This window comes from Homarus americanus, unplaced genomic scaffold (genome assembly GCF_018991925.1).
Source record: "Homarus americanus isolate GMGI-L3 unplaced genomic scaffold, GMGI_Hamer_2.0 scaffold6894, whole genome shotgun sequence".
Lineage (NCBI taxonomy): Eukaryota > Metazoa > Arthropoda > Malacostraca > Decapoda > Nephropidae > Homarus > Homarus americanus.
Window position 1 is genome coordinate 336,334 of NW_024731872.1, and position 26,913 is coordinate 363,246.

The 26,913-nt window shown below is 43.8% G+C and overlaps 1 long non-coding RNA gene across 3 annotated transcripts in view; it reads right to left on the bottom strand.

The window, feature by feature from the left end:
* The window catches only part of LOC121868073, a 118,582-nt gene that overhangs the window by 42,738 nt on the left and 48,931 nt on the right, over positions 1-26,913 (bottom strand). For 2 of the 3 annotated variants that reach the window (XR_006089300.1, XR_006089299.1), the window contains exon 5: positions 3,416-3,470. The exons of the other annotated variant lie outside the window; for it this stretch is intronic. This is a non-coding gene — a long non-coding RNA (uncharacterized LOC121868073). The remainder of the gene's footprint in view (positions 1-3,415; positions 3,471-26,913) is intronic. 3 annotated transcript variants of the gene reach the window in all.

A 26,913-nucleotide genomic window follows, 5' to 3' on the forward strand; every position in this document is an offset into this window, starting at 1 on the left:
GCCACACTACAGGTCAACACAGGAGTGAGCCACACTATAGGTCATCATCGACACAGAAGTAGTTACAAAGAATATAGGTCATCACCACACGAGTGAGCCACACTAAGAAACAATACCAATGAATGAGCCACACTACAGGTCAACAACATACGAATGAGCCACACCACAGGTCATCAACATACTAGTGAGCCATACACTACAGGTCATCAACACACGAGTGAGTCACACAAGTATCACCAATGAGTGAGCCACACAATAGGTCATCAACACACGAGCCACACTACAGGTCATCAACACAGTAATGAGCTACACTACAGGTCAACACACGAGCCACACTACAGGTCAACACAGGAGTGAGCCACACTATAGGTCATCGACACAGTAGTGAGCCACACTATAGGTCATCAACACACGAGTGAGCCACACTACAGGTCATCAACACACGAATGAGCCACACTACAGGTCAACAACATACGAATGAGCCACACTACAGGTCATCAACATACTAGTGAGCCACACTACAGGTCATCAACATACGAGTGAGTCACACTACAGGTCATCAACACACGAGTGAGTCACACTACAGGTCATCAACACACGAGTGAGCCACACTACAGGTCATCAACATACGAGTGAGTCACACTACAGGTCATCAACACACGAGTGAGTCACACTACAGGTCATCAACACACGAGTGAGTCACACTACAGGTCATCAACACACGAGTGAGCCACACTACAGGTCATCAACACCTCTGTACAGAATATTTTTGGAAATATTTAAAGTTAATTCTGTCTGCCTTCGGTAAACACATCAAGATAAAGTGAAGTATGTGGAGTTTGTTTTTCTTATTCGTTTTTCAGTTTTTCTTTTGTTTTTGGTGAAGTCAACTTATCCGGTACGTTGCTATTTGACTTATATCTTCACTTACGAGAAATAATATACAATGAGAGACCCTTTGGGAATCAAGACACTTCGTTCTCCACCTATCTAAACCTCACCATTGATCCGATTTCTATTTCCTTTAGTCTTAATTCTTTATGTTTCTTTCATTAAATTTCTTTTTGACCTTAACTGGGGAAGTGAGAACATTATCTATACGGCTAATTTTATCCTTTTGCACAATAATGTCGGATATTAATGATGGCGCCAAAGGTACACTGAAACTATACTACTACCATATACTTTTTCTTATCCCAATACGAGGCACAAAATATCACCTTATAAATTACTAAGACACTTGCATTATTAAGGTTCCTTCTTAAAAAAAAACCCCAATTTTCAATGATCTAACTTAACTTGCGGTCGAGTCTTGAACAGTTTGACGCTCTAGTTGGATTCAACTTTGTTCAGCGAAAAATTCTACTCGTAATTGCCTTCAACATAACATGACAGATTATTTCAAAGTGGCAAAAAATAAATAAAATGGGAGAAAATTAAAACAAAACAATGGCATATCGCTGGATGGTTCAGCAACACCACAACCACAATAACAACTACAACATACAGTAACACTGCAGCGTAACATCAATACACAGAAACACTGCACCACAACACAAAAACCCAAAAGTAACACATAGCAACAGAACAACAACACGCAGCAACATTCAGCAACACAACAGCAACATACAGAAGCACAATGCACCACACAGCAACACAATAGAAGCACACAAACACAGCAACACAACAAAAACAACACAACTACATAACACGGCAACATACATCATTACAACAACATACAACAACAACACTCAGTAACACACAGAAACATACATCACAGCAGCAACACACAACACAGTATCACAGCCACACAACATCAGCACCAAGTAACAACAAATTCAGCACAATACAACAGCAACACACATCAACGCAACACAAGTGGAAACACCCCCTAATAAGGTCAAACAATTTCGATAAGCGCAACTGACGGAATAATAATATATGACAAGAACCAAATAGTTCGTATGATTGATCTGTCGGGGACCCTGAGAATCTGTGTGGCTGGCTGGGTAGTTGGCTACTTGGTTGGCTGGTTAGTTGGTTGGTTGGTTGGCTAGTTGGTTGGCTGGTTGGTTGGCTGGTTGGTTGGCTAGTTGGTTGGCTGGCTAATTGGTTGGCTGGCTAGTTGGTTGGTTGGTTGGCTAGTTGGTTGGTTGGTTGGTTGGATAGTTGGCTAGTTGATTGGTTGGTTGGTTGGTTGGCTGGATGGTTGGTTGGTTGGTTGGCTGGATGGCTGGATGGCTGATTGTTTGGTTGGCTGGTTGTTTGGCCGATTGGTTGGCTGGCTGGTTGTTTGGCCGGTTGGTTGGGCGGTGATTTGGTTGGTTGGTTGATTAGTCACCAAAATAACCACAAGCTACCACTTCTACTACAACCACCACTACTAACTATAAGCATCACTAGATTTGTGAGCTAAATAAATAAAGGCAAAACAACTGTATGAGCTAAGAAATAATGGAACAGCTACTTTTATACATACATCTGCTGTAAAGATATTAATTACACACGCAATGGTATACAGGTGTTTACTTACAAATCAAGTATTAAACTATCTATCCGAACGTTTAAGCTAATCTAACGTTTTCTCGTTTAATATTTGAGCTTGAACGTTTTTTTTTTAATTAAACACTTAATAGATAATCAACCACAACGTCTCTTCACCATAACCAGTGCCATCTAACTATATCCATCACAATCCACTATCACCACAATTACCACCATCAACATAATGGTTACCTGTACGTGGACCATTGTTAGTAACTACCACTATCATAGTCACCATTATCCACCACACGCTAGCACGATCACCATACTACTATCGTTAAGGACCAGTTTCACAATCATCATCAACAACACATTTACAATCACCACCACTATCTTACAGTCACCCCAATCACCACTACCTTTTTAAATCACCACAATCAAGACCACAATCTCACGGCAAACACCAACACCTTCACAGTCACTACAAATTCACCACAATAATAATATACTAGTACCCTCTCAGTCACCGTAAGGGGGCAGCAACTGGAGTGTGCAGCAAAAGCAGAGAGGAGGAAAGATTAGTAAAGGGAGAGGGAAGAGGGAAAAGAAAGTCATAAAGGTAGAAGGGTGGAGGAGATAACTGAGGGAGAATAAACAGATGGGAGGGTAAGAGAGTGGGGGATAAGGGGTTGGGGGTGGGGGGTCATGCAAGCCCCTTACACACGTCTCCCGTCTAGTTTGCTCTACGCAGAAAAGCATACAACGTTGATTAACGCTTTTCATCTACACAAATGTTGGACTAACTTTGCGCCCTAACACACCACACTTGAATTACATTTTTTTTTCTAATATTCTTTTTTTTTCTTTTGTGTGTCGGGCGAGGCGAGGTGAAGCGAGGCGTTACTTGCACAATTACCAAGCGATTGTTTACCTTCTCCGTGGAAACAGTGGCGCCAGGTCTCGCTGCTACTCTGCCTTCGCCTCTCCTGTGGAAAAAACACTCAGGATTAGAGCACTGCTTATACGTCACCTTGAAGCACTATGGTGGAGTAACCAGTTAAGTGCAAAGGGTAAAGACAGGATAGTGTTCCTGTGTGTACAATTGAAAAAAAAATAACTAAAGCGTTCTTTAGGTATGATGACTATCATCACCCTGTGTCCCTCACTCCGATTGGTAGGTGACGTACATGACGTCAGAGTAGGAGGAGTTTTATGATTGGTTAGATTTAATTTACCAAAATAATAAGTAATTTATTCTTGATATCTGATAATTATAAAAAAAAAATATGTGGCACTAATTTACGTCCATCTGATAGGTACTAATGATATTTTTAATGCACTAAACTAGCTGAGTGAACTTTATTATTCGACAGACGGCAACTGAAAGCGGGTAGCAGGTAAGCCCCGCCCCTGGGCGGAGCTTCAGTAGTAATTGATCAATGAGCGACTGTGGAGCTTTGATTGACAGGTGGGAGGAGTCTCGGGTGTGTAATCAATAGACAAGTTTTTATCATTTCCTTGGCGATGACGGCCAGTGACGGGCAGTGGGCGGCGGTAGCGTCAACTGCTAGGGCCATCTATCGCCGACCCGCCGTCTGTGCCGCCCACACCGCCGCTACTGTGTCGCCGATTTATGCTGCCCCCACCCGTTCCTTCGTTACCATCCCTCAACTCTGCCACCAACTATAACCATGACATCTTTTACAACTCTGCCACCCAATCACTACACTGCCACCCGTCACCACCCTGCCACCCGTCACTACCCTGCCACCCATCCCTACCCTGCCCTGCCACCCATCCCTACATTACCACCCATCACTACACTGCCACCAATCACTCCCATGCCACCCATCACTGCAATACCACCCATCACTACCCTGCCACCCATCACTACATTACCATCCATCACTACACTGCCACCCATCACTACACTGCCACCCATCACTACACTGACATCAATCACTACCCTGCCATCAATCACTACCCTGCCACCCATCACTGCAATGACACCCATCACTGCAATGCCACCCATCACTACCCTGCCACCCATCACTACCCCTGCACCCATCACTATCCTGCCACCCATCATAACACCCCGCTACCCATCACTACCCCGCCACCCATCACTACCCCGCCACCCATCACTACCCCGCCACCCATCACCCTGTCACCCATCACTACCCTGTCACCCATCACTACCCTGCCACCCATCATTACCCTGTCACCCATCATTACCCTGTCACCCATCACTACCCTGTCACCCATCATTACCCTGTCACCCATCATTACCCTGTCACCCATCACTACCCTGCCACCCATCATTACCCTGTCACCCATCATTACCCTGTCACCCATCACTACCCTATCACCCATCACTACCGTGGTAACCATCACTATCCTGTCACCCCTCACTACCCTGTCACCCATCACTACCCTGCCACCCATCACTACCCTGTCACCCATCACTACCATGCCACCCATCACTACCCTGTCACCCATCACTACCATGCCACCCATCACTACCCTGTCACCCATCACTACCATGCCGCCCATCACTACCCTGTCACCCATCACTACCCTGCCACCATCTGCCCACCACCCTGTCACCCATCACTACCCTGTCACTACCCTGTCACCCATCACCCATCACCCTGCCACCCATAACTCTATGCCACCCATAACTGCCCTTCACCCCTGTCACCCATCACCCTGTCACCCATCACTACCCTGTCACCCATCACTACCCTGCCACCCATTAACTCTACGCCACCCATAACTGCCCTGTCACCCATCACTACACCACCCATCACTACCCTGTCACCTATCACTACCCTGTCACCCATCACTACCCTGCCACCCATTAACTCTATGCCCACCCTGCCCTGTCACCCATCACTACCTGTCACCCATCACTACCCTGTCACCCATCACTACCCTGTCACCATCACTACCCTGCCACCCATTAACTCTACGCCACCCATAACTGCCCTGTCACCCATCACTACACTGCCACCCGTCACTACACTGCCACCCATCACTACCCTGCCACCCATCACTAACATGCCGCCCATCACTACCCTATCCGCCATCACTACCGTGCCACCCATTACTACCCTATCCGCCATCACTACCGTGCCACCCATCACTACTCTATCCGCCATCACTACTATGCCACCCATCACTATATAGCGATCCACTGACACCCACCACTACCTTTCCAGTAAATATTGACTGAATTTATATATACTCGTATTTATGAAACTCTGTACTGGTACCCCTCTTATGGGACTGGTAACACTGTACTGCGCCAATGGATAAAAAAAAAGTAAAAAAGTGTCTTGTCTGTATTCTGTAGCCTTGTATAATAATAATAATAATAATAATAATAATAAAATAACTAAATAATGATAATAAAAATAGTAATGATAATGATAATTAATAATAATAATAATAATAATCTCAGTGGACGTTTACCCTGCCTGCGAACCGTTACCATGGCAAGGTAAATACCGAACTAGTAAAGTTGTTACTGTAATATAATCATTACTGGAGATTTTCGCAGGTCATCATTTTCTTTAACCTCCATGTCAACAAGCCAATTTTACTTCGATTTATACCAAAGGTTTATCCTGTGAACATTTTTACATCAATATACCAGGTTTTGCGTCAAATTCGCAAAACCATTCATTAGTTATTTTGTGGATAGACAGAGATTAACAAACAGGACACAAAACAATACTCCACCCTTTCCTAAAAAAAATATGTTCCCTGATAGTCTGATGTAATGACCTTCAGTAAATGGCCAAAGGTCAAGACAGTAATATCAGGAAATATCATGACCTGTGACCTTTGCCATGTGGTCATAACACACTGGGACACTGTACAATGCAGACAACACAAGATTAAAATACTGAATCAAATCAACTAAGTACAAAGACAAGACAAAACTTGCAGCCTTCAAAATCTTTGATCTTTTCTCACAGCAAAGTTGGCCTAAGAATAATTATTGAGGCAGTGGAAAGATCATCAAGTGACGCTTGATCATTATAGGTAAAGTAAATGGTGAAAAACAAAAGAAAATTTCATACTGTCAACCATTTATATTTGTCATTACTGAACATGTAAGTAATTGATGCAGGGTTAAATGATATATAGAGAAATTAACGTAATGTCCTTCCTTGCAGCATCACTATGGTTTCGTGTGTGTAGTCATCAAGAGCATAATTATGTTGCACCCCATTTTCTATAACTTCATCCAATTTTCTATGCTGTCCCATCTAATGTGTTAACTCGGTTTCCGTTACTCTAATTATGTATGTTGTCCAGTCAATTTATGTTGTATATCATATCGGATGCTATAATGTACTAATTATTATATATATTGTCTCACTACCATTAAAGTAATAACCCAATTTTGTCTTTTATAATTCATCCCACACTATCTGCTGTTGCCTATTATTGTGTGATTCTATCCTTTACGGTATACTTTATATATTTTGTACCCCCTGTTCTGTGTTGCTATCTATTTTCTATGCTATATCACATTTTGTCTTTGCCCCTATTTTCTATGTTGTCCCTTGTCTCCTATATTGCGCCCCATTTTCTATGTTGCTTTGGTACGTGCGTGATATAGCGGGCGTGGTCAGCTGATAAGGCAATTAGAACGTCCGGGAGTGCGTTTCTTCATCAGGACCACCTCACACCATACCGTCTTACTCCCATATATATATAAATACTGTGAGTGTTTCTTCAGTTATATACAGTGAATAGAGTCGAGACCAAACACACAAGTCTCCTTTCATTCGCTGTCTTTTATTTAATTAATTTATTCTTACTATTATAATATTTGCATCCTGCTGTTGTATTATCATTTCACAAGGAGGTGCCATCAATCCACAACACGTCCCCCATCAATCCACAACAAGGCTCCATCAATCCACAACAAGGCCCCATCAATCCACAACAAGGCACCATCAATCCACAACAAGGCCCCATCAATCCACAACAAGGCCCCATCAATCCACAACAAGGCCCCATCAAACTAAAACAAGGCCCCATCAAACCAAAACAAGGCCCCATCAATCCACAACAAGGCCCCATCAATTTACGTTACTATAACCTTTGATCACTCGCCATTTCTTCCACCCTGTCCACCCCCCTTCACCTCTTAATACGTCGTGCATCCCACCTTCCCTGTCTCTCTTCTTTATCAATCCTGCTTTAACAATTCCCCCCCTTAACAAGCCCTGGTCATCTTTTGAGTGTTACGTATATGTCACTTCCACGTTTCTTTTTCAATTCTTTGTTTCATATTCTTTGAGACCGCTTTATCACATTTATTGCTCTCCAAAATGTGACAAAAGTCCATTTTGATTTTCTTCTTTCTCTTGTATGTCAGAATCAATGATAACACTGGTGTAAAATTCCTGAATTATTTCCTCTTGACATAGTTCCTTCTCCATACCTTTACGGGGTGTGTCATAGTTCGCGCATCATAAGAAAATTAATAATCTTTACTTTTCTCTTTTCAGGTAAAGGAATCCTAAGATATCAACACTAGAGCTGGATGCTACACACCGATTACCTGCCCAGGAATTTAATCAACTCACATAAGACATTACCCAGTTATACTCCTCCCTCCGTAACCCATTTCATTCACTTTATCAATCGTTCTTCTACTCGCTCCTGCATCTACTTACTAACATCTGCAACCTCTCACTCCCTTCATTAAATGTTTCCCTTCTTTGCTTATCTTTATCACTATATTTCCTTACATTTACAATAGAATAAATATTAACAAGGAGGATAATTTGTTAACTCTGATAATAATAATAATAAGGCCGTGAATCTGCCGCTCATAGCTTGTCTGGGAAAGAAGGAAGATCGTGCTGGAACGCGTCCCTCCTTCACCAGCCCAATATGTTTACATTGCTTGCAGCGCCAGGGCCATAAAGCGGTAATGAGCAGAACTAATGCCGCTCATGATGGAGACGATGACACGGGGGAGTCAATCCAGCAATTACCTTGTTTGACTTTGGGATCCGTGTCATCGCTTATATAATTTGTTTTACGGCTTCAAAGTTGCCGTCTTAAGAACCTCTATTTTTATTCGTTTTTATTTTCTTTCTATCGTCCTTCAGTTGTCAACTCTACCAACTTATATTTTTTTTCTCAGTACATACACTAGTTATCTCGAACAACTTACGTTTTATACGATTTTGTGTCCAGGTTTAATTGGCTGTATTTACAAACTTTATTTTTTCACAAGAGTTTAAGTTTTATTTATTGAATATATCATTCTGTTTATTTTACGTTACAGCTTAAGTTTTTCTCCTCAGATGGTGTATTTTACTGACTGAGTAACTGGTAACTGTGACGGGTGTTTCTTTCACTAACTGTTAACTGTATCTCGGGTGTTTCTTTCACTAACTGTTAACTGTGAGTCGGTTGCTTCTTTCACTCTGTGCGTCGGGTGCTGCTTTCACACTAACTGTTAACTGTGTCGGGTGTTTCATACTGTAATTTGTTATTTCAGATAGTTTATTTGATTTATCTCAATAATTATCAATTAATCTACTTAAAATCTTTCAAACTTCTTTCATTAACTCTTTCATACAGGTAAATTGTGTAGTGAATGAATCTTACGTGTGATAACTTCATTTACCAGCGTCCATGATATATCAAACGATGACTTTAGTCGGTGTGATGGCGTGTGTTAACGTCTCTTCAAGTTACCGACCGGCCCCCTGGACTTTGTTACCAACTGGCCCCCTGGACTTTGTTACCAACCGGCCCCCTGGACTATGTTACCGACCGTCCCCCTGGACTATGTTACCAACCGTCCCCCTGCACTATGTTACCAACCGGCCCCCTGGACTATGTTACCAATGTTACCGACCGGCCCCCTGGACTATGTTGCAACCGGCCCCCTGGACTATGTTACCGACCGGCCCCTGGACTATGTTACCGGTGGCCCTGGACTGTTGCCGACCCTGGTTATGTTACCAACCGGCCTGGACTATGTTGTAACCGTCCCCCTGGACTGTATTTCCGACAAACTGGACTATGACGCAACCGGCCCCCTGGACTGTGTTACCGACCGGCTGGATATGTTACCAACCGGCCCCTGCACTATGTTACCGACCGGCCTGGACTATGTTGCCGACCGGCCCCCTGGACTATGTTACTGCCCCGCCCTGGACTATGTTACCAACCGGCCCCTGGACTATTTTTTTCCGACCGGCCCCCTGCACTATGTTACCGACCGGCCTGGACTATGTTACCGACCGGCTGGACTATGTTGGCGCCGGCCACTATGTTACCAACCGGCCCCCTGGACTATTTTTTCCGACCGGCCCTGGACTATTTTTTTTCCGACCGGCCCCCTGGACTATGTTGCCGACCGGCCCCCTGCACTATGTTGCCGACCGGCCCCTGGACTATGTTACGACCGGCCCTGGTTTTATGTTACCGGCCAGCCCCCTGAACTATGTTACCAACCGGCCCCTGGACTATGTTACCGACCGGCCCCTGCTATGTTACCAACCTGTGGCCGGCCCTGGACTATGTTACCAACCGGCCCCTGGACTATGTTGCCCCCCCTGGACTATGTTACGGCCCCCTGGACTATGTTACACGACCGACCAGCCCCTGGACTATGTTACCGACCGGCCCCTGGACTATGTTACCAACCGGCCCCCTGCACTATGTTACCGACCGTCCCCCTGCACTATGTTACCGACCGGCCCCCTCGACTATGCCAGTGCTTCTTAAACTTTAAGTGTTATTCAATCTTTAGTCATTATCTTAAAATTTAATTCACCCCAACTTCAACCCTTATTTTATTTTCCACCGTGTTACAATTTACATAACTCATGTCGTCACATCACTTGGAAAGGCAAACTGAACTAAATTCATAAGTGTTCCTTTATTCAGTTTATTGTAATTGCGTCACTTAAAAAAATAATAGAGGAATAACAAGAATCCTCAAAAACAAAACTAAATTATGTCATATTTTTAATGAACAAAACCGAAAAAAGATAATGAATATTTATCAACACACACACACACACGCACGTGACTTGACCTACAGCCTTAAAATTTAACCACAATATATTTTCTTAAGATATTTTTGTTTGCATAGTTGAACACCTGAACAAAAGCAAATAATGACAATCATCATGTATACTGGTACAGGTACACATTCTTAAGCATGTTTACAACACCAGAGGCTAGGGTGTTCCTGCCTTGTATAATACCGAATTAACATCTGAAAGAAAACTTAGTTTCTTGGTTTTCAGTTCTACTAAGGTGTAAAATCCTTGCTCAGACAGGTAAGTAGTTACCATTATCACTAATGGTTGAAGGACTTTGAAAGCAGTTGATTTGTATTCAGGAAGCTCAAGTGATACACCCCAGATGGTCGGGAGTGATGTTCCTCAGTGTTTCTCCCCAGAAACTTCAGGAGTGAAAGAATACTACAAAGTAGATTTCAGAAATGATCAGTTCTTATTTTAATAATAAATAAAATTTTACATTTTCTATCGCTGGCAGCAAGTCAGCCAGTCTGCAGTCTACACAGTTGCTACTTGCATAACTTTTATCCAGTTACCAGTTTTAAACTCGGCAAAAATCATCATATATTCAGGTTACGAGCAGTTTAACTCAATCACCCGTATTGTTTCATTCACTCTCGGGTGAATCATTCATCAGATTAAGAAACGCTGGAGTATGTCGCCAACCGGCATCCTGGACTATGTTACCGTCCGGTAGCCTGGACTATGTTACCGTCCGGCAGCCTGGACTATGTCGCCAACCGGCATCCTGGACTATGTTACCGTCCGGCAGCCTGGACTATGTTACCGTCCGGCAGCCTGGACTATGTCGCCAACCGGCATCCTGGACTATGTTACCGTCCGGCAGCCTGGACTATGTTACCGTCCGGCCGCCTGGACTATGTTACCGTCCGGCAGCCTGGACTATGTTACCGTCCGGCAGCCTGGACTATGTCGCCAACCGGCATCCTGGACTATGTTACCGTCCGGCCGCCTGGACTATGTTACCGTCCGGCCGCCTGGACTATGTTACCGTCCGGCCGCCTGGACTATGTTACCGTCCGGCCGCCTGGACTATGTTACCGTCCGGCCGCCTGGACTATGTTACCGTCCGACAGCCTGGACTATGTTACCGACCAACCGCCTGCCTCTAGTACTCCATCATTGTTTGTGACGAGGAAATGGGTCAATTAGGTGGTACATTATCGTTAAGGGCACGCAACACAACCCCCCCTCCCCAACTGATCCACCCCTCCCTCCGTAACCCACAACTTTGCTTGTACTGTTAACATTAAAGTAGTGAGTAAACATTATCGGCTCCTTAACTTCACCACGCACTGGACACGTGTCTCATACTTAGTGTTTCAGTACTAAACTCGGTCCTCCTCTTGAGCTACATTTGGTAACAGAAACATGTACGACATAACTTGACTCAAAAAGTATGTTCGTGACTGAAACATTATACATGTGTGAGTAAAGGTCCTTCTCTTGGAATAACGGGATCGATGCGTTTACGGACTCCACGTAGGAATTATACGACGAGAGAGAGAGAGAGAGAGAGAGAGAGAGAGAATGGTTAAAGGCGTAAATTTTGCTACACAGTACATTTAAGGGATATTTTTGTGATTAGTCAAGAAGTGAAGAATTTTTTTCTTGTAAGCTGAGAGCTTCAAAAGGTGTCTATATTGTAGAGAAGGGAAGCAGGCTGTTGATGACACACACACACACATATATACTGTATATATATATAATAATAATAATTGGTTAATATGAATTAAGCGTTTGCTCTATAAGATGTTAAATTTCGGCCCATGTAGACATCAGCCAACACCTCTCCCTTAACTTCAGCCGTGTTAACTTAATCTGGTACAGTTTGGGCCAGGTCTCCCTTGTTCTCTCTGAAGGTGAGCCAAGTCTTACACCTGTAGCTCAGTCCTTACTGGCTCGTGTTCCATATCTTCTCTCCAGACTCCCACAACTTCATGTCATTCACAATTACAATAGCTCAGTGTCTTACAACTTCAGCTCATTCTGAAAGCTCCCATCTCCTACGACGTCAACCAGTTGCAGTTTGATAATATAAATTCACTTCATTCCCAGTTTTTCAGACCATATCAGCCCGACATCAAAATTAATGAACACATCCAATGTCAGGATAGTTTCATACATACCATCTACCAAAATTTCACCCCAGTCTCATCTCTGGCGGATCCCACCACTGCCACCAAGTTGTTATATATTACAAGAAACTCCGTCATTTAGGTGGGTCGTCCTCACGCGAGCCTTACGGTAATCTGCCGCGGTGAAATATTAGCCTATAATTAGCCATCATCAGCAGGGTAGTTACTGGAGATCGTTGCAAGCAGGTGATTCCCTACGACTATTCATTAAAATTGTTTCATTTCAACTTATCATTTCTGAAATAATAGCAAAGGAAATGGTACAAATACCCAATCAATCCAATCAGAGTACCGTCCTCATCTCTGAGGGTTGGCGACCACAGTCCTCCACTCTAAAGGTTCTGGGGCTGTTTTCACCAATCCTCCAAGGTTTTGTATCCCTCTAAGGACCTAGTTTTTAATTTCATTCATCCATATAGAAGCAGGTAAAGATACTAGTACAGGTATAGATTCAGAGAGAGTACTGTAGAGTTAAAATTACAAGTACAACTATAAGCATACAGTAGGTAGAGATATACAGACACAAACGGGTACAATTAAGCACAGGTACATAGACAGGTAGAGATTTAGACAAAGGTACAGGTACAAAATTACCAAGATGCGAACTGTACCTAAACATCAAACATTTTTACTCCACATAATGTTCTATACAATAAAATAAAAACAACTATTAATTTCAGTCACACATAAAATGACACAATATTAACCTGGGTGAGACGTATTTTAGCGGATGGTTAAGTTGGCGTAAATGAGTGTACACAAGCATCCTTCTGGGGGCGTTCATTTAGCGTCATACTTCCGTTATCAAGGGACGTTCACATGAATTGATATTAAGGAATGTTCACGTGACATCATGCTAATGGGAAGGCGTTCATTCAAAATAAAACCGAGAGCCGTTCAATTAGTATGGTGAAGGTGATTGGGGTGGGAAGGGTGATGGTGGAGGTGGTGGTGGACGTGGTGGTGGTGATGGAGGTAGTGGTGGTGATGGAGGTAGTGGTGGTGGTGATGATGATGAGGGGATGCTAACATAGGAGGAAGGGAGGTGCGTTGATTTCCTGCGTGGTAAAGCTAGTGGTATAGGAGGGGGAGGAGGAGGGGGGGTAGTGATAGACAAGTAACATTATGAAATTGGTGTGGAAGATTACACGGTTAATTGGTCAGGTGTGGAGGACAGTGGGAAAAATAGGTTGGTTGTCGGTTTGAGTAGAATAGACATGTGGTGGCGTGGGTGGTTTGGGTGGCGTGGGTGGTATGGGTGGCATGGGTGGTGTGGGTGGCGTGGGTGGTATGGGTGGCATGGGTGGTGTGGGTGGCGTGGGTGGTATGGGTGGCATGGGTGGTGTGGGTGGCGTGGGTGGTGTGGGAAGATGGGACGGCCGCCATGCGTCACGGCCAATAATGTGACGTCTCCGGTCACCGCCACGCTGCTTCCTGTGTGTGTGTGTGTGTGTGTGTGTGTGTGTACGTAATAAATCATCACCACCATCGACCTAACCTCAACCCTCGACTCTCTATAAACTATTTCCTATACGTTTTTTCATCCTATATCATCTTATATAATGATGGTATAACCCCCAAAATATAGGTCATCCCAGCAATTTTTAACACGAACATTGTGATGTGTTGGTACCAAGAGAAGACGTCCAGCACAACATACTAATTTTCCCGGTAAAGGAGAGACTGAAGCAGGACAACAGATTACTAGGAAAACTGTCCAAACGCTGTCTTAGTGTCCGTCACTATAATAAACATTACCTCTTTTACTCGTGTGTGTGTGTGTGTGTGTGTGTGTGTGTGTGTGTGTGTGTGTGTGTGTGTGTGTCACGTTAAATATGGATAATCATCAGATTAAGCCTTAAAACGTAACTAACGTTTTGGCCAAATAGTGATAACTGTTGATTTTGTTGTTGTAACTTAAGAAATATTAGTTCTTATTAGGCAAAAATTTATCTTTTCATTTAAGACGTCGTTTAATATAAAAAAATAATCAAAATATTCACAAAGTAGGTTAGGTTTGGTTAGTTGTGATAATTGTCATATATAATTTATACTATTTATACTACAATGTAAATTGAGTTTTTCGAGAAATGAAAATAAATAGATAAATTATCGCCCCACACACACAATATAAAATAGTGAATTCAAAGGTTTACTCAAATAATTATTAAATACATGAAAAAAATATTTTGTATATACAGAATAGATATATATATATATATATATATATATATATATATATATATATATATATATATATATATATATATAAATTGATACGAGACATAAGAGGTGAAGTGTGAAAGTTGGTCCCATAGACATGACTGCCCGTTAGGGGCAGTGTGGATACAGCACACTGTATACTAAGCCTTCGGTACACAAGGAGGCAGCATGGCCGGTACTGCACTTGACCGCCTTCACTTCCCCAAGTTGTAAACTTAGGCACACATTTACAGCTGGGTGAACTGAGAGCGAACGGGAATCGAACCACCTACGAACACGAGAGGCGAGCGTTATATCCACTCGACAACCACGCTCCACACATAAGAGGTAGTCAACTTAATACTAAACTTTACATGAAGATATAGAACTTCATATAAACGAATAAGACTTTGCATAATGGGTGAAATTTTCATCGACTTATCGGGATTTTACACAATAAGAAGCAAGAGTGAAGCATTACTATGCAGGGCGAGGCATTAACTATTAAGGCGAAGCATTAATAGGCAAGTCAAGGTATTAATAAGCAGGGCGAGGCATTAACAAAAAGTGTGAAGCATTAAATAAGGGAGTAGAGGATGGTGATGAGGCACTAAATAAGGAAACAGAGGGCGAGGCATTAATAAACAAAGCGAGGCATTAAATAAGGGAGAAGGGGGGGTGGAGGGTGACACCTCATCCGTCAGAGAGAGAGGTTCGCATGGCTACAGCATTGATTCGCGTTTGTTGACTTATTTCCTCTCTCTCTCTCTCTCTCTCCCAAAAATTCAAAAAGCTCTCAGAATTATCCTAGGTTGTCTCATGAGTCCTAAAGTATTTAATATGAGGAAATAACTAGGTATATCCAGTGTCAGAGATAGAATAATTGAAGTCAACCTCATGGAAAAATATACGAGTCATGAAACTGGTGAATCTAAATGGGTCCAAACTCCTGCTACACATATGATGATGTTTGGACTAGACCATCTGTACGAAATTGAGACACCACAGCACTTCCTACCACTCGATATCACATAACCGACATAAACGATTAATTACGCAAAGTATTTACCTCCAACACATCGTCAAAGTGAGCGCTCTTGAACACATACACACCCTACAGACTAATGATAACATCACACAGACCATTTACACTGATGGATCTCCTAACACTTCCTGTGGGAGGGCTGGACGTGCTATCGTTGTGACTCAACCTAACGGTAATACAATTGAAGAGAGAGTTAGGATTAATGACTGGGCATCCACTCTAAAACCTGAATTATTTGCCATACTCAGACATTAAATTTATTGAAAACACACTCACTGACAGTCTCACCACCACTGATTCTCTATCCTCACTACTTGCCCTTGGCACCCTCGACTCAGGTTGTCACGCTCTTGTCTCTGAAGCCAGACACAAATATGCGTACCTTGTTGACCAGGGTGTCAAGATCAAACTGTTGTGGATCCCCTCTCACATAGACCTCAGAGAACATGGTAGAGTTGATGCATTCGCCAAACTCGCGTCTAACAAAGACTCAAATACAATCTGGGTCTGTCAACAAGAACCCTTAAAATTGTAATCTGGAAAGAACTAGTTAATGAATTTGACGCAAGCAAACAAGTGCAAACGGGCACTAGTTGATCCATTGTTTACCATGAGGTGAATCAAGTGAAACATGCACGAGTATAGGGAAGGAGTAACAAGATCACTATATAGATTACAAGATGTTGTAACCGCTAGACTATGTTTAGGATGTACCTCTGGCACTATATCCCTCAAGCAGACGTGAAAAAACTAAATGTACAGGTATAGTATGTGGTCAAATATACGGCCACACACTCGAACACTACGTCCTTGACTGTGTGAAGATAGATCCTTTTAGGGACAGGTCCAAGCACACTGTGTGTGAAATGGTACAACACTGTATAACTAATGGCAAAACAGCTGACATATGGAGACCGTATCATTTCTCAAACACACTATGTGCTTGAATACCTCTCACGCAATTGTGAATAGCAAAGTGTGCGGCCAGTCATTTTGCCTCACACTGCTGTACTCACGTAGTTGCGAATTCGTTACTCTCTATGTACAGAACTGAACAAAGACTGTGTTTGAAATACTCTAACATTTAATGCCACATGTCCTGACCACTGGGGACTGTTATAAGCACCCTTTGTGACCTCTATTCCGTAATTATTTAAGCTACCGCTCATAAGATGATTATGGAGTGCACAATAAACTAGCCGCTATACGTGGCAAAAATCAAATTCGATTCTCTCTATCCCCTTTCCCCCCCTCCTTATTTTCCTCCTTACTCTCTTCTCCTGTTTCCTACTCTTTCTCTTTACCCTCTACTTCTCCTCTTCCTCCTTACTCTCCACCTATTCTGCTTCTTCCTTCTCTTCCTCCAACTCATTCTTTCCTCTACTTCCTATCGACTCGTAGCTCTGCACCCCCCCCCCCATCTCTTATCTATCCACACACATACACATGCAAATACAAGTACATATTCTTACACACACACACACACACACACACACACACACGCGCAAGCAATGTCGATCTTAATGTTGTTTGGCTGACAATTAGGGGGTCAAGTGATGTCACGCCCGCTAAAGTGACCTCCCTGATACACGCTTGAGGGCCAGCTGTCACTTATACTGATCTCGTTAACACACTTGAGGGCCAACTGTTACTTATACAAACCTCCCTGACACACACTTGGGCGATTTGTCACTCATTCAGAGACAACCAGAGACAACCCTTTAATTGACTTTCATGGTAAGCGCTCAAGCTGTCACTTAAACTGATATGCAGATGGAAGATTAACTGCTTGATAAACACTTGAATGTTGGTTGTCTATCGTAATAAGATTTACTCTAAACTGGCCTCTCTGACACATGCTTGAGGGCCAGGCCAGCTGTCACTCATACTGTCAGACACGCGCTCGAGCGCCAACTTGTAAACTTTTCTCTCACACACAAAGTTCTACTTGTCACTCAAATGATATTCGACTACATAGCTGGGTAAAGCGCATCCCTAAAGTTACTTAATAAAGTCATTGAGGATAAGAGTGGCTCAGGTACTCCCTCTAGCGAGGTCTGGAGCCGAAGAATTCGAGACTTTAGGGTCTGTCTCCGCACTCAACTATCAAATTAACGGCACGGTATACATCAATTATCATAATTAGTAAGATTAGTAACTGTCCCCCACGTATCTTAACAACCGCATCTGTATGCAAGGCTCGCTGGGGGCTGCCAGGGGTCGCCACGCCACACAGGCTCCCCTTACGGCTCTCCCTCAACTCTTAACATCAAAATGTCATCAAAGAAAATGTAACGCCGACTCCTAACACCATCGACCAGCTCAGGTTATCACCAAGATAAAACACCAAATAAATCCTAAGATAATGATAGTTTACTTGACTCGTCAGGAACAATGAACTTTATTATGACACCAAATTCTGACACAACCGTACAGGTAGACTGACAAAGTACAGGTACAGCGATACATACTGATTAAAGTACACACACACACACACAATCATGAGTGTATATAATTACTGTCACATCACCTGGCACATACACACACACAAGGAAAGACTGACACACACACTCATGTCACTCACATCATTCTTGGTGTGCAATTATGGTGTGTGTGAGAACTTAACGGGTTCACTTTCTTTACGCACAGTACAATGACATCACAGTAAGGTACAGTGACCCTAAGAGTAATCCATGTGTGCTGTTATTATTAAACTGTAGCTGTATTGTTCTTTCTGAATTAATATAAAACAAAGAGGAAGATATAAAAGAAAAAAAGATAAACATGAACACGAGTAATATACGGTGAGCTGTCCACAGTCGTGTTGCCATGATAGTGTTGACGTGACCATGGCGGCGATGTTGTCCGCCACCCTCTGACGCTGTTGACACTCAGGATGATCACGTGACTATCTTGTTTATTTATTAGTCAGTATTAATTAATTAATCTAAGTTTTTCCACAACAAACACGTGTTTTTAACTTCTTGAGTACGATGATTTAATTTCTTGAGTACAATGACTTACACCCCCCTGAGTACAATGATTCAACCCCCTGAGTACGATGACTTAACACCATGAGTAAGAAGACTTGACCTCCACAAACATCAACTTCATCCTTTTTATTAAACATCACCAACACTCTCATCACCAACACACGTCATAACCAACACACGTCATAACCAACACACTCATCACCAACACACTCATCACCAACACACTCATCACCAACACACTCATCACCAACACACTCATCACCAACACACGTCATCACCAACACACCCATCACCAACACACGTCATCACCAACACACGTCATCACCAACACACGTCATCACCAACACACGTCATCACCACACGTCATCACCAACACCGTCATCACCAACACACGTCATCACCAACACACGTCATCACCAACACACGTCATCACCAACACACTCATCACCAACACACGTCATCACCAACACACTCATCACCAACACACTCATCACCAACACACGTCATCACCAACACACGTCATCACCAACACACTCATCACCAACACACGTCATCACCAACACACTCATCACCAACACACTCATCACCAACACACGTCATCACCAACACACGTCATCACCAACACACGTCATCACCAACACACGTCATCACCAACACACTCATCACCAACACACGTCATCACCAACACTCACCGTGGACCCATAGGTGACGCTTATCAACTCGTCCCAAACAAAATAAAAATGAAGTTGTAAATATGGTGTTGATAATTTAAAACTGTAATTATATCAATGGAATGGGTTAATTTTGTGGGTTAATTGAGTATGGGTTAATTGAGTGTGAGTGGGTTAACGAATGGATTAAAGAGTGGACTAATAAATAAGTTAATGAGAGGATTAATAAGTGGGCTAACGAGAGGGTTTGAGTTAATCACTAAGTTAATGAGTTGATTAATAAGTGGGTTAAGGAGTGGGTTAATTATTGGGTTAGTGAATGGATTAATAAGAGGGTTAAGAAGTGGGTTAAGAAGTGGGGTTAATGAGTGGGTTAAGAAGTGGGTTAATGAATGGGTTAAAGAGTGGGTTAATGAGTTACATAATGGGTAAGATAAAAGTACCCCCCCCCCACATCTCTTGATAGATTTACCCCCACAGTACCCCACTACCTAAGCCCACCAAGGTACCACCCCCCCTCACCCTCCCCCCTTCCCCCTACCCTCACCTTCCCCTACCCCTCCTTCCTCTTCCCCCCACCCTCACATTACCACCCAACCCCTTTCCCTACCCACCTCTTCCCACCTTACCTCCCACCCTCCCCACCCCACCCTACCCACCCTCAACTTCCCAGCGCTGCGTCATCAATCACACGTTCTTGTAAGGGATGACGGCCAGGCAAAATTCCATACCAAATTAACCATCCCTATTACATTACCCATCCTTGATACATTAACCATCCTCACCACATTAACCATGGACATTACATTAACCATCCTCACCACATTAACCATGGACACTACATTAACCATCCTCACACCATTAACCATCCTCACCACATTAACCATGGACACTACATTAACCATGGACACTACATTAACCATCCTCACACCATTAACCATCCTCACCACATTAACCATGGACACTACATTAACCACCCACACCACATTAGCCATCTTCACCATATTTACCAATCTCACCACATTAACCACCCACACAACATTAACCATCCCGTCACACTAACCACCCTCACCAAATTAACCATCTCCACCACATTAACCACCCCACGACGTTAACCATCCCCACCACATTAACCGTCCCACGACGTTAATCCTCATCTCATTAACCACCTCGCACTTCTCTATACTGGACTTGACAAGCTTTCATCATCACCGCCACGAGCGAACAACAGTGCTTGGCGTTCTCCTCCACTTCTCAACGCCACACTTAAGCATCTTGCGTCAGACGTACTGTACGAACGGCCGTCTTCTGCCTGCACTGGCGGATCTGTTTACCGGTAAGGGTCTCAGATTCTTGTCCAGGATGTCTTCAGTTTTTACCCGTTCAGGAAATTCATGAGATTTTTGTATCGTTCTTATCCAGGGTCGACTGTGTCTCTCTCGTGTGTTGTCATACGAGTGAATGTTTCTCTGTGCGTCCCTCCGTCCGTATATGTGTCCGTATATGTGATCGTCTATCCGTATGTGTCCGTCTGTCCCGATATGAGCTCATCTGTCCATAAGTGTCCCTCTGTCCGTATATATCAGTCTGTCCTTGTGTTCGTTCGTCTGTCCAGGAATTGTAAAAATAAAACAAAAACGATAACTAGGATAGAGAACGATTGATTTTTCAGCACACTTGGTATATTTCTCAGAAGAGATCAATATTCAACCATTTCTGTCACCAGCGTGTTGAATTATGGTCCTTTGTACTGTAGGTTGATGTGGATGTGGTGTGCTGGCCACCTGTAGCGGCGGCCACTTTGTTACCTGGAGGAATTGCCTACCTGTACTGTACCTAATTCTCAAGTCTGGGGTATAATGACTACCTGTAACTCTATCTGTGCCTCATTCTTTAGCCCTGTAGCTTGTTCTCATGTCTTGGGGTATGTTGGTTACCTCTACCCAATTCTTACCAAATTCGGAACTTCTATTTTTCTTCTCCGAGTTCATCCATCTGTGTTGATTCTATTTATTTGGAACTATCTTGAAATTCAGCCTTTTATCCTTCTCTATATCCTTATATCCTTCCTATGTATTCTTAAATCCTTACAATACTCGTATATTTTTAAATCCTTTCAGTATATTCTTAAATCTTTATTTCCGTATTATGCGTCAATTTGTTTAAGAATAGTGAGTGACAGTGAAAAGTGAGTGAATGAATGAATGAGTGGGGGAGGGAGGGAGTGAGTGAGTGAGTGAGGGAGTGAACCAGTGAGTGACTGAGTAACTGCGTGAGGGAATGAGTGAGGGAGGCGTAACACTGCTGGACACCACACAGAGGCGCTCCAGCTTCCCCAGTCTTCACATCTAGTTCCTGGTCATCCCAGTGCCCAGACGCCAATATAGCTGACATCTGTAACTTGAGTGTTCAGTTAACTGTGTTCTCACCTTACTTGTTAGAGGGAAAATTAAACTTACGGTATTTTGAGAAAGCAGGTGTTTGGGTCGGACTGTCATACTGTCTTGATTTTATTCACCCTGCGATTTGATACTGACTTAAGTTGCTTTGTGTGGACGATGATGTAAACATGACCATCAAAATAATGCCCAAACTACACGACGACTCTACCGTATCAGGGGAGTTCTCTTATCCCATTTACGGGTAAAAAATGACGTTAAGATTTTTGAGAATCCGACCCCTGACCAACAAGTAAAGACTCGCTTAACCCTCAATATACACAAAGTTCCAGCAACGTGTCTCGCCGGCTGGCGCTGAACCGCCATCAACATATGGAGACTCTTAAAACAAAGCCCACTAGTAACTAGTTGTCTGGTTCACTAAAATATTGCCAAACTCTAACTTTAACCTTCAATTAGAATCTCTTGTGATATATTCTAAAATGAGTATCTTTCCAGAACGCGCTGAGAGACAGAGGGGCGAGTGGGTAATTATGTTGCTGCCATAAACCCCGTGGTGGCAAGCCAGCGCGGACGCCTCCTAGCTGCAGTGTTCCGGGCTTTTCGCCCTACCCGCAAACAGAACCATCTCATTAATATTCATCAATTCTATATTTTTTCACCGTGATATGTATGTTATCCACCTATATATATATATATATATGACTTGCCGTATGGTTATATGAAACGAAGGTAGAATATTTCCTCAAAATTTAAGGAAAACTAGTGGTAGCTTAGTAACCGGATCAGGGCGGTCGGCTGGCTGGTCAACATTGAGTGAGGGAGGAACAAGCACCGTGCTGCTGCTGCTGCCCGTGGAATGTGACCGGATACACCTTCTTCAGCTCTATGTATGGGCTCTGGAAGACGCAAAATACCCTGTTGCGTTGCAACACGTCTCTGTGACTCAAAATAACTGATAACTTCCCCTTGTTGGGTTCGCGTTCGCAAGGGGTAGCGCTTGTGTTTCCCATCACAGTAATAATTGCTTTGTTTCGTAGGTCGCGTTGTTTATCATCCTCGGATTCTTATGCAGCCTAACATTCCTGGCGTCGGTCCGGGAGGCGGAGCTACAAATACTTCCCAATTTGCTTCCAAGTAGTGCGTTAATATTCTCTAGCGCGCCAGGGCTGGTCCGGGGACGGACTCAAGATGGGCCGCAGTACCCTTGGAGTGACGAGCCCTTAACGTCTACCCCCAGGGACTTCGCAAGGCCCCGCGCCGCCTCCAAACCTGAATGTAGGGGGCCCTGGCCAGGTCCAGCAGGGGGCACACGGATGGGCCCCCCACCAGAGGCTTATGGGAACCCTTTGAATCCCGTTGTCCAAGATGAATGTCCCTATGACACAACAGAAATGTTTCTACAAAAAGAGAAAGTTTCTAACAATACAACAACAAAGAAGCAACGTGACAAAGCAAGTCAAAATACAGCAGCAGAAAACACAACAACTTAGGAACAACATAACACAGCTGTAACACAAACTTAATGAGCAACATAATACGGTATCGGGGCAATAAAACACCGCAGCATCACAATATAGCAGTACCAACACATCAAACCAATAACCAAATGCAGCACAACAGCAAGAGCAGCAAAACACAACACAACGATAAGTACACAGCATATCAGCAACGTAACAGCAGGAGCACAAAATAACAATACACAACAGCAGCAGTAAGAACACAGCACAATAGCAGCACAAAGCAGGTGCAACAACACAACACACCAGCAACACAACAACAGGAACGCAACAACACACAGCAGATACCCCCCGGGACAGCATCACACACACACAGGTCAACAACCTCGTGCTAAACAAACACAAGAGGTCCCGCGGGGCAAATCTGAATCATACCGACTTCCCCCTACAGGAACTCCATCCCAAGCAGCCTGTACGGTAATTCTTATAGCTCTCCCTCAGTGACGACCTAAGTTACTTAAAGTGACACTTGAGAACCTGACGATATTCCTTGTCAATAAAGTTTAGGTTACTAACAATATGCACCGTGAGGGCCTTACGATAGTCCTTTGCCCAAATGACTCTTCGGTTATTTACAATTTCACTCGAGGAGTCTTTTATGGCTCTTGGTTCACTAACAATAGCCCTCGATGGCCCAGCACCAACAACTCATGGGTCACTTATATACAATGGCACTTGAGGCTCCTACGATAGTCGCACACCAGTAACGCTCGAGTCACTTTCAATAGCCCCAGAAATAGCTGCGCCCTTTACAATAGTACTCGTAGCACTTATTACAACTCTGAGATCCTGAAGAAGGGCCTCAGATATCCTTCAGTAACACTTGATCTTTACCTACCACACTCTACTCATGGACCAATCCCCGAAGAAACGTTCCGAAGAAAAAAAAATGTGGCGAACGTTGACCAGGAACACTTGTAACTCTCCTAGCAACACTTTAACTCTCCCAGCAACACTTACACCTCTCACTCCTGTGGACCTTGAGTGGCCACAAGAACTAGGTGGCCATAAGGGACTAGAATTAATTGGTTAGAATGGTGCATGCTCCACTGATTGGCCACAAAGGTGGAAGAAATAGCCACAAGACACAGGCCATCACTGAAGTCGTGTCCATAGAGATCTTGGCCGCAAAGGTCAAGTAACCACAAAGCCCTTGGCCACAAAGAGTCCACTTACAAGGGTCAAGTGACCATTAACAGAACCGGCCACAAAGGTCGCGTGGCCATAAGGTAACAAATCTTGGCCACAGAGATCAGCTTGGCCACAATGAGCTCGGCCGCAGACCCGTCGCATGTGAAAAGGAGACAGATAATTAAATCGCTATAAAAATTGCAACCCATCGTGGGGAGGGAGGAGGGGAATAAGGGGTCATAAATCTGACTAACTTTTATATCCTGCGCCGTAGGGTCGGGTTGCTCCTCCGCCACCCTACGCATTCCGGCCTTATAGGAGTCCCCAGCCCGTAAACCGCTCCTTCCGTAAGCTAGATTTGCTAATGCCGGGGTTCTTCTTGCATATCGGGGTCTGGAGGCGTGGGGGCCTGGCTTGGGGAGGGAGGAGGAGGAGAGGGCATGGTGCCGAGAAGAGGGGGTGTTGGTATGGTTTTTAGTTTAACAACTTTATTGGCAAAAATTGAGGTACAATTTGCCTATTCTGAGAAGTTCAGTTAGGTCTCCTTGACACTCAGGGTGCTATCATTGTTCACTGCCACGCAAGACAGAGGTGCGTATGGTGAGGATTTTCGAGGGTGGTGAGGGGCAAGGTTGAGGGAGAGAGGTTCCTTAGAGGTAAGGAGACGTGTAACGGTGTAAGCAACAACTCGCGGTATAATAAGCCATGTAGGACGTAATAAGGTCACAAAATGTTATGGCTGGGGTTTTAACACCAACGATCCGATACTCTCAAAGCTTCGTACTCATCTCTTTATCTCTTACAGGATGTGTGTGAACGTCTCTCGCTGGCTCACTAAAGCAATGACACAAATATATCAACCAATATGGAGTCAATATTGCACACGGGAATAAATAAACACACGAACGTCTGAGAGACCAAGCCTTACGAGAGAAGGCGCCTTGAGTCGACCAGCTGAGCGTTGTCACTGGCTAATTACATCCTACTCCACGTTATTTATCGCTGCATCGAGACGCGGCCATCACAGGAACATCCATATCAGTCAGCGCGAGTACTAATTACTAAATATCACGATTATTCCCTGATCAGTCATGTGACCATGGTATGAAATGCAGGAGAACAACCCCAGCGATAGAGATGCAAATATGATCAATAAACGATGTTGTTGGTACACCAACCAGCGAACGACGATGACGGTGACGACAACGCTCCCTAGATCGACCCGTTTTCGTTCACAGATCCTCTCTCCTCGCCGCTCCCTCACCTCCAACCATTGTGGCAATTCTGTGAACAGCGGCGGTGTCTCCAGTTTTTGCGGGCGTCCCTTGCGGTGTATTTATGTAAAAATTACACATACGACGATAAATGAAGATATATAGATGGTTTTTGTCGGTCATTTTGTGGTTGGAGCTTGACACTGTGCGCAGCGGGTGACGAGGTCTGGATACTCAAAATATTAGTACCTGTACGTTAATTTGTCCCCATAAACGTAGACGAGAAAACGCTTCCAGTAACAGTAGTCTTTAGTGTGATTACGAAACTATTTTGAGCTGCCATCCTTGTGTCGTATCTTCGAGTCAGGCAGACAATATGTATTCTTAAATTCTCCAGTTACGGGAAAAATTAACATAGGAATCTTTGTAAATCCTGGCGGTGGTTGGCGCCTGCACTCGCCTCCTTCACTTCTCGTAGGTTTTAAGCCACAGGCAGATCTGCTAGTTGATAATTTATTAACTTTAAAACTTCTTTTTTCATTCAAGCTCGTAATTAAAGTTCAGCACAAACTGTTGCCAGGTCTATAAAAATTGATTTAGGACCGAATTCATTGTTGCTCAACCACCGGCGAACAGAAAAGCACGAGTGTCGCTAACGGCTGCCCCACCACCACACCTGAGCCACGACCCGACCCCAGAGACGATATGAATTTAAAAACGACTTAAGCATGGAAACAACTCAAGCCGAGAGAAGACTACTCCAGATACAACTTGAGAAAACGACTTGACCTGACCCCAAATACAACCGGAGTTAGAATAAAGCCTCCTGAATAACAAACTCCGACACGACACGACACAACAAGCAACTCGTGTTTAGAAGCGACTTGGAGACTGAAATTCATCGTCACCGACTACACGACGAGGTCACCAATAAAAGTTGGAATTATAATCGATGTGGAGCAAGCAGCTGAGAACCATCCCACGTCCATATTCCTTGTTGGGTACAGTGGACCAGGGTCG